The sequence below is a fragment of the Thermobia domestica genome, chromosome 17 (genome assembly GCF_964235325.1).
Source record: "Thermobia domestica chromosome 17, izTheDome1.hap1.1, whole genome shotgun sequence".
Taxonomy (NCBI): domain Eukaryota; kingdom Metazoa; phylum Arthropoda; class Insecta; order Zygentoma; family Lepismatidae; genus Thermobia; species Thermobia domestica.
Genome location: NC_137470.1, coordinates 119,487,495 through 119,497,276, shown reverse-complemented (window position 1 = coordinate 119,497,276; position 9,782 = coordinate 119,487,495). Strand labels below are relative to the sequence as shown.

The 9,782-nt window shown below is 35.8% G+C and overlaps 1 protein-coding gene across 1 annotated transcript in view; it reads left to right on the top strand.

The window, feature by feature from the left end:
• The first annotated feature begins 3,582 nt into the window (after positions 1–3,582).
• Positions 3,583–9,782, top strand: part of LOC145674667 (uncharacterized) — a 271,952-nt gene continuing 265,752 nt past the window's right edge. The window contains exon 1 of the mRNA XM_081744892.1: positions 3,583–3,633. The gene's annotated coding sequence lies outside the window, so the exon portion shown is untranslated. The remainder of the gene's footprint in view (positions 3,634–9,782) is intronic.

Genomic DNA, 9,782 nt, shown 5'->3' with positions numbered 1-9,782 from the left:
GAGAACTGTTCCGTCAGATTTCTTTAATATATAAGCACGAGGTTGATAGCCTTTCTTAAATTCGCTGATCCCCTTATACATGTCCCGAATATTTTTATTTTTACTATTATCTTCAAGTTCCTTAATTTTAGCTTTCAAAAAATCCCGTTTCTTTGTTCTAAAAGTTTTGGAAGTTTCCCGCCTGGTATCTGCGAAATTTTGTGTAGTTGTTTCATTCGGATTTTGTAGCCACCGTAATTTTGCCTGTTTTCTCTTCTCTGCTAGTTTAATGCATTCTTGGTCGAACCATGGTTTGTTCCTATGTATTTCCGCGTGTCCCAATTTTTCTATTGCTGAACTTTTAATGCTATCTCTAATTTCAATCCAAGTATCCTCAACACTAGTGCACTCCGAGTCTTCTAAAACCGCGAATCTATTCGAAACTTCAATCTGGTATTCCTCTCTTACCTGGCTCTCTTCTAATTTCTTTAAATTAAATCTCTCCGTTTTCGGACATTGAATATTACCTTTATTCAACGATAATCTCTCCCGTATTATCGCTACTACCAGGTAGTGATCAGTGTCACAATCAGCCCCTCTAAACGACCGGACGTCAATTATGCTAGATTGTCTTCTTCTATCTACTAAAACGTGATCAATTTGATTATGTGTTTTTCCGTCTGGTGATGTCCAAGTGTATTTATGAACGTCGCGATGTGGGAATTTTGTACTCTTCACGATTAGGTTTTTGGATGTTGCAAAGTTCACGAGTCTAACACCGTTGTCATTACTTTCCTTATGCAAACTTTCGTTCCCTATAATCGGTTTGAAAATATCCTCTCGTCCTACCTTCGCATTGAAATCCCCTAATAGAATCTTCATATGGTATCGCGGGAGTTGGTCAAATATCCGTTCCACTTCTTCGTAAAAACTATCTTTTATATCGTCACCCTTATCTTCAGTTGGAGCATGTACATTTAAAACAATAATATCACACCACCGTCCCTTAAGAGTAATGAAAGAAAGTCTGTCAGTAACAAATTCAACCCGTTTAATTGCTGGTAATATTCGTTTGTGAACGAAAAACCCTGTTCCTAACTGGTGATTTTTATTTCCTTCCCCGTAAAAAAAACGTAAAATTTCCGGAATTCTCAGATCCATTTCCTTCCCACCTAACTTCCTGAACTCCTACTACGTCCATCCTGTATTTCTCTAACTCACTCGTTACAGATTTTAACGCGCCTGCCCTATAAAGACTTCTAATATTCCATGTTCCAAATCTCATGTCCATTTTCTTTTGCTGATGTCGTGCCAAGTTATCAGTCCTTGTCCGAGGCTTTTGTGAATGTTTCTGAACAAGTACCTTTTTTTACAGGATGAGGGTGTTAGCCTTACCCAAACCCCCAAGCTGGAGGACCACTCCTAGTCGTCTGTCCGCGACTGCTTATTCAGTATATTCGCAGCTAACCTCTATATCTAGAGGCCTTCTCCTCGATCCGCAACCTGAGGACGCGCCATGCCGTGGTGACAGGAACCCAGACAGGATTTATGTAAATGATAACTTCAAATCCCAGGTTGTTTCTGTATACCGATATCCCACGTGTTTCACTGATCATCTCTGTTTAATAATGGAAATTAAAATTAATGACCAGAAGATTGCTCGGGGACGGGGATATTATCACATGAATGAAAGTCTGCTCAATGATGAGTCATTTTGTCAGCTCTTTTCTAAAAAGTGGGCTTATTGGCTTAAACAAAAGAAGTGGTTTAAAACATATATTGAGTGGTGGAATCAATACTGTAAGGACGAAATCCGAAGCTTTTGTAGGTGGTATTCCTCTCAAATTTATGCTGATAAACGAAAACTTTATAATTTTTATTATAGATGTCTATTAGAGGCACAAACTGAAGCGATGACAAATCGCTCGGCCCTTATCTCTGTACGTAAATACAAAGCCAAATTATTACAATTCCATAAACAGAAAATGGAAGGAATTAGGTTACGTAGTAAAGTTCCAGGGTTTCCGGAAGAAGAACAATGCTCTCTTACACATGTGTTAACAGAAGCCAAACGTGGACGGAGGAAACTTATCACGTCACTCACAGATGCTCAAGGCTCCATTCAAACTACTCAGGACAATATTCGTAACACCCTGTATGATTATTACTACCAGTTATTTGGGGTCGCTGCTGCTACCGGCTGCGAAAATAAATTACTTGACAGTGTGCCTGTAGTGCTAAATGATGAAGAGAATCAAATTTTATGTGCTCCGTTTACTAAAAATGAAGTACAAAGAGCTGAAAATGCTGCAAAAAAAGGAAAATCTCCTGGCACCGACTCTATCTCTGGCCGTTTATATGTTAAATTTTGGGATATAATGGGCGATACACTAATATTGATTGTAAATGAATGGTTCTTTGCTTCAGAGACTATCAAGCGCCCTAATACAGCCGTCACGGTCTTTATCCCTAAAACTGTTCAACCATCTAATGTTAGCCATTATAGACCTATATCCCTTCTTAATACAGATATCAAAATTTTTAGTAGATGTATTAAAAACAGACTACAGGACTACATGGATAAGTTATTACAAAATTTGGAATATGTGACTGTTAAACAGAAAACCATCTATCACCTTTTATTAACTATTCGAGATAGTATTACTATTTGTAATGATTGCGCTCTTAAAGCGGCTCTGATAAATTTAGACTTTAAAAATGCCTTTGATAATATTGAACACTCGTACTTATGGTCTGTTTTCAGAAAATTCGGTTTTAATGAACAATTTGTTACATGGATGAAATATTTTTATAAAGACGCTCATACGAAGTTAAATGTTAACGGTCACCTATCCAACAACATTTCCATCCAACGTTCAATAAGACAAGGTGATCCCCTTTCAATGTTGAGTTTTGCTATTAGCCTTGCTCCCCTGTTATATGCTATGAATGACCGCCTAACTGGTCTAAATATTATTAAACCTGCTAAAAAGGTGGCTAGTTATGCAGATGATGTAACAGTTTTTGTCTCTTCTAAACTAGATTATTCTCTCATGATAGAATGTGTTCGTGAATATGAGGTAGCATCTGGGGCTAGATTAAATGTTTGTAAATCACATATGTTAAACATAAACAATAGTATTGATTTTAATGATATAGATACCGTCCCTCAGGCCGACAGTATCAAAATTTTAGGAATTACCTTTTATTCAAACACAATGCACACTATTGATCATAACTATACGAATATTGTAAACACACTGCGTCATTCAGGTTATGTGAATCAATCCAGAAATTTATGTTTATATTCTAGAGCTAAATTTATAAATGTTTATCTCTTAAACAAAATCTGGTATTTGGCAAATGTATTACCTATGCCTCAACTCATAGGAAAACAAATTCAAAGTTTATGTGGTTGGTTTCTATGGAAACATCAGGTCGTTCGTGTTAAATATGATGTAATGTGTTGTTTACAATCATAAGGTGGCATCGGTCTGTTCAATGTGCAAGAAAAAGCTGCAAGTTTGTATGTTATTCGCTCAATGACCTTGTACAGAGACGAAGCTAATAGTATAACACAACAACTGCTCACTTACGTATTAGCACGAACAGACACGAGTCTACCCCTGTGTATGGCTGACCTCTCTTAAAGCTGTAAGTACTTGGAAACTGTTTTGTGTGATTATATATATCTGTCTCAGCTTTTTGATTTTAAAACTTTAAGTAGTAAAAAGCTGTATGTTTTTAAAATGACTAGATTATATGTCCCACCTAAAATTGTGATAGATGAGTGCTTGTGTAATTGGTCCAATATTTGGGCCAATATCAATGACTCGACCTTGAGTGTTGCCAGCAAATCTATCTGGTTTATGATTGTCCATAATGTTATTGATACTAAAGAAAAGAGAAACAAATATGGTTTTAGTCCTGATGCTCTTTGCAATAGCTGTAACAATACAGATACGTTGATTCATAGAATCACGACATGTATGGAATCCACAAAAATCTGGTCTCAGTTACGTCACTTTTTAGCCATTCTCACTCGTAGTTCGGAACGCAATATAAATATTAGCATAGTTTTAAGACCTGATTATCGTTTTCATCACGTTAGTAAACAACATAGTGCCAATTGGTATATAGGAACGACCGTCAAATATATTTTTAATTTCAACTTAGAAGCAGGGGGAGCCTTCTATGTACAGTATTTACAAAAAGAATACTCCAAATTAGCAAAGGATGTACGTAATAAGCTATTTGCAAATTTTATAGCCAACCCATTGTTCTCGTAACTTCCTTTTTTGTGAGAAAAGCATAACCACTTGAATGTTATTGATTCTTGAGTTACAATAAATTATCTTAAAAAATGGATCAGTGCAGACTTCCCATTTCGGCGACCCGTGTTCGAATCTTCGTGAGGCTATTTTTCCTTTTTTATTTTATTATTGATCAGGTATTCTGCAAGTATTTATTTATTTTTTTCTTGTCAAGCGAAAAAATGAAGTAGAATTTTTAAAGGGTAAAACTTCTAGATTTGACTGTTTAAAAAACTATGAATAAGATTACAGCTCAAAATAAATTGAATATGGTCAACGAAATGAATTTCAGCTGTTTTGTGTGTGATCAGCACATTGACTTCCATCATCCCTATTTCTGGAGCTAAATATCACTAATTTTGTTTTTTTCGTTTTTAATATAAAATTCTCATCTTTTAGTCCTTAACAAAACAGAGATTATTGTTCAAATTTTCACTATGGGATTACAATTCGTTATATAATGAAATGAAACTATATATATATATATATATATATATATATATATATATATATATATATATATATATATAAAATATCGAAAATAATATGACAAATGTTATGAACAATTTTATAATGGAACTAAGCAATGTTTTATAATACCATAAACTGAATGAAATGCAGGGTATTTGAAGTTAGGGATAATCTTGCCAGTAGATTCTGAAATACAAGTTTCTTGAACAGATATGGACACTTCACCTTGAAATATACACATTGAATTTTATTCTCGAGAGAATATGAAATATGTTAAGAACTTTAAACCTTGAATAACTACTTCGCTTGCAAGAACTTATGTTTGGTAGAAGTTCATACCCAAATCGTTTTTGTTTGTTTGTTTGTTTCTTGTTTTCTTTTTTGTTTTCTTAGGTTTCTGAATTCTTCGGAAGATCTTAATAGAATGCTTGTAATTATACATTTATGGTTGCTCTGTTTGATATGAAAAAAATATTTATTATGAACAAAATGGTCTGCAGAGCTCTTTGTGGAATGTTTGTTATTAGTTGTAGTAGTTGATTTTACTTTAGCTTCCCATTCAGCAGCGAGGCTATATGAGACATGGACTTACAGCTTAACGTGGGATCAGAAACCATAGGCTTCTACTGAGAATCGAGCTCCGTTTTTAGGGAAAAAATCTAACCACAGTCAGTTCCTACCCGTTGTGGTTAGAACATACCCTATTATTTTACTGGTATTTTGAAGCAGTGATAATAGGTTACGAATTTCGTGACCTGGAAGCAATCACACTCGTATCCCGGCATGACCGGAACAGACCTGAGGATGACGACACGTCGTCGTACGCACGATAAATTTGTATGATATTGTTAAATATTAAAGTTAATACATCATTTTTATATCAATAAATAACTTAAATAAAAAAGACGGTAAGAATACTATTAACGTATATCTACATAGTATATAAATGAAAAATGCGTTGTCTATCATAACGAAAAATGGGTGAACCGTTTGAAATGAATTTTATTGACATAGTTAACCTCTAGCTTGGACTAGGTTGTTGAGATCTTGCTCGGGAGAGTACTCCCGGAAGTAGCAACTAAATACACGATTCTGGTTGGGGTTATCCGTATGTTACTACGTAGCCTATACCTATGTATATAACAGAAATCGTACACTTGTTACTATCGGTCTTCATGGTCGTGCGCGCTAGCGTTGTAGGCTTGTAACAAGAATTGCTTTTGGCATGAGTGCAAACCCGGCCGAAGGATTTTTTTTATTTTTTTAAAATCGTTCATAACACGTTTTTTTCAATAAAAATGACTTCCAACTCTATTCAGAAGGTAGGGATATTGGCACGTGTCGAACCGAGTTGTTTGCTACGCAACGTTATGCCTTCAGGCAAACTACTGGCTATCGTCTAGGTATGTCTGAAGGGCCACCATGAAGAAAGAAAGAAAGAAAGAAAGAAAGAAAAAAAGCTATGCTTATTTCATGGGGAGAACAAAATAGAATAGTATATCTGCTCCTTGACATTAAGTGTTTGAAACCGATGCTGTTATGAACATCCATTTTTCTAATTTCCTTACGAGACTAAAGTGAAACGTTAATTCTCCTATATATGAAAGAAAAATATATCCCATATATCACACAGATAACGAAATAAAATAGCATATTTATCAACGTCTTGGCGTTAAGTGCTTTAAAAATGTTCAGAATATTTTTCCTTATTCCCATAATAAAAAGAAAAATGAGAATTGTTAATTTCCATAGGAAAAGAAAGAAAAATATAATTATACTTATTAAACAAAAAGAATAAAATAAAATATATTTAAAATAAAGGGTGCGGCAGAAATAGTTAGACGATGTAAAATGAACATAGAAAACGTAACCCGATAAATAACGTGATCATTGTTGTTTTGTTTTGTAAAGCGGTTCAAAGCATTGCATATGCATGTAGGTTTGCTCGACTATTCCGTGCGCATGCGCAGTATTGGAAGAACTACGTAAGCCTTCCGTCAGTAGCCATGGAGCGTTGGTCTAACGAACATCGCTCTTTCGCAGTTGAGTGTTTCTTCAAGAACAAAGGCTCTGCAACAATTACGTAAGTATCGGCGTCATTTTAACATTGGCAGAAATGGACAGGTACCGACACGACAAACTATTCTTAATTGGGTGAAAAAGTTCCAAGCTTCGTCTTCTGCAATATTAAAGAAATCCTCAGGTCGTCGACGTTCAGTGAGAACACCAGGCAATATAGAGAGGGTTCGAGGAGCATTAATTAGAAGTCCAAGGCGTTTAGCTCGTTGGCATGCTGTGTCACTTGACATGTCAGATAGGAGTGTGCGGCGAATATTACACCAGGTCATACACTTCCACCCATTCAAAATTCAGATGATTTACAAGTTGCTTCCTGAGGATTTTAATGCTTGCGTACAATTCTGCAATACGCTGTTGCAAATGATTAATGAGAACCCAAACTTTCTACAGAGGTTTATCATGTCCGACGAGGCTCATTTTCACATTGATGAGTGTGTAAATAAGCAGAATTTCCGTTACTGGGCGCCCAGAAATCCAAGGTTGATGCATGAAGTGCCCGTCATAGCCCTAAAGTAACAGTATGGTGTGGTGTTTATTTTGATGGGAATATTGAACCATACTTTTCAACGACGAGGATGGTAACACTGTAACTGTCATGTGTGCTCGGTATGTAGACATGCTCGAAAACTTTTTACTCCCAGAACTACGAAGGCGTCGCCTTAGACAGATGTGGTTCCAACAAGACGGGGCCACGTCACACACAGCAATTGCATCGATCAACATTGTTAGGAGGATGTTTACAGGACGGGTTGTCTCGTCGCGGCAATGTTCCTTGGCCTGCACGCTCGCCTGACCTATCGAAATGTGACTTCATCCTATGGGGTTACTTGAAGCAACAAGTGTATGCAACAAAACCTGCAACATTACATGATTTGCGTGAATCCATTCACCATGCAATCCACCAAGCCCCGCTGGACATGGTTCAACGAGCTGAGTGTTGTGAAGCGACGTGCAAATATCTGTTTGAATAAGCATGGTGCACACCTCATTGACATAATTTTCAAGACGTAGTTACCATATGTAATGCTTTTGCATGTACACCTTGTCTCAGGGTTGAGGGTTCGATTCCCATCTGAGTCAACATTTTTTTATGAAATTCTATTTTCCACAATGCATGAAAAATTATATAAAATAATTACATTAAAATACGTCAGTTATATATATATATATATATATATATATATATATATATATATAATCATTGCAGAACATAGTGATTATTATGTTTAAAATATAACAGGTGTTCACAGTACGTTGGTATTCTATGATATATGTGAATGATAAATTCAAATTAAGAAAATAATATAATCGCAATAAATAAATTATGTAGTGTATTTATTTGCAGCTATTTGTCATAGAGGTTACTTCTCAACATTCGTATTACGGCATGTCATTGACATTCTTGAAAAAATATCCGAGGCATAAAAAGAGGGTATAAACAGAGAATCCAAAGTCGGAACGCTCGCAAGAAATTCACGAACCCCAAAGATCACGTGAGCAGACTGGAATTGTCCTTAAGAAGCATGCCACAGCAGAAGGTCTTTACATATATTTTCAATTCAATACCTATATATGCTTTTGTAATGTGGAAGTGGTGATGCCTTTGGTCGCTCTCTCTCACTTTCTCGCTCGCTCACTCTGTATTTATATATATATATATATATGAAAGTGGATGTATGTGTGTGTTTCGACATAATTCTGATATGTCTAGAGCAATTTTAACCATATTTCTTACAATCTGGAAAAGAGTACTGTCGGGATACATATCAAAAATGCTAGAAAAGGATCGATATTGGTATCGAATCCATAGTTTCGTGGTCGCTTAGGTAAACAGTTCTACTTTCAATTCAAGTCCAATTAAGCTCCCATTAGCACTCAGGGTGGTTACGTAGCGACAAAAAAATATCGAAATCAACCGATATTAGAGCCGAAGCGTAAGTTTTCAGTGCCGCATTTCCCATTAGTCCAACTAGGCCCGTGCCTAGAGGGCAACATATTTGAAGAGCGCAAAGTTTAAAATTTTATTTTTTTTCGTATGAAAAAGTTTAAAAAATCGAGAGAAAATATACTATTTCATGAGCAATCCTCTTTTACTATTCTAATATATTTAATAATAGCGTAAAAAATCTAAAAATAATTCAGCACATGTTTCACATTTGTTATTTTTTGTTACGTAGTTGTAGCTGTAGCATGTAGTGAGTGGTATTTAACTGCAATAAATTCACTAATTAAGCATATTCGAATTAAGTTTTATTTGTGAGTTAGGGATCAAGGGGCGGAGAAATATGTAGTTATTGGGAGCGCCGAGAGCAAAAGTGCGTAGGGACGCCGAGCTTCTAAATGCAGCACTGTTCGCTAAATTAATTGGTAGAAATTTTAATGCCATTTAAGACCAAATTTAGTCCTAGCGGTGGCAGTATCCGTTTGCTGTCCTAGGACGAATGAAAGGGGCTGACATCAAAATTATATAAAAAAAGACCTACATTAGTGTCGAATCTATAATTTTGGGGGTCTCTTAGATAAAGAGTGGCACTTCCGATGCCATGTAAGTTAAGCCCTCATTAACACAATGAATGAGTGTGTGAAATTTGTGACATGTAGAAATAATTTAAAATGACCAATGTTAGTATACAGGCCATATTTTGCATGGTCCCCAAGTTCATTGGTAGCAGTTCTGATGACCTTTAAGTTTAAGTTCAACTTCCAGTAGGAGTAAGATTCTCCAGCACATCTAATAAGGAGATTCGAAGGGAGTAACATATACAATGATTCAAAACGACCGATATTAGTGTAGAGTTCATGGTTTCGTTATCACCGCGATAAATAGCTACACTTCTGAACGAATATGTCAGCCTGATTTTTAATTTACAAGGGCAGCATCGAAGGCATTGCTCGCACAGTTCTATGTATTTTAATGTTCCTGTATAAATGAATATTCCA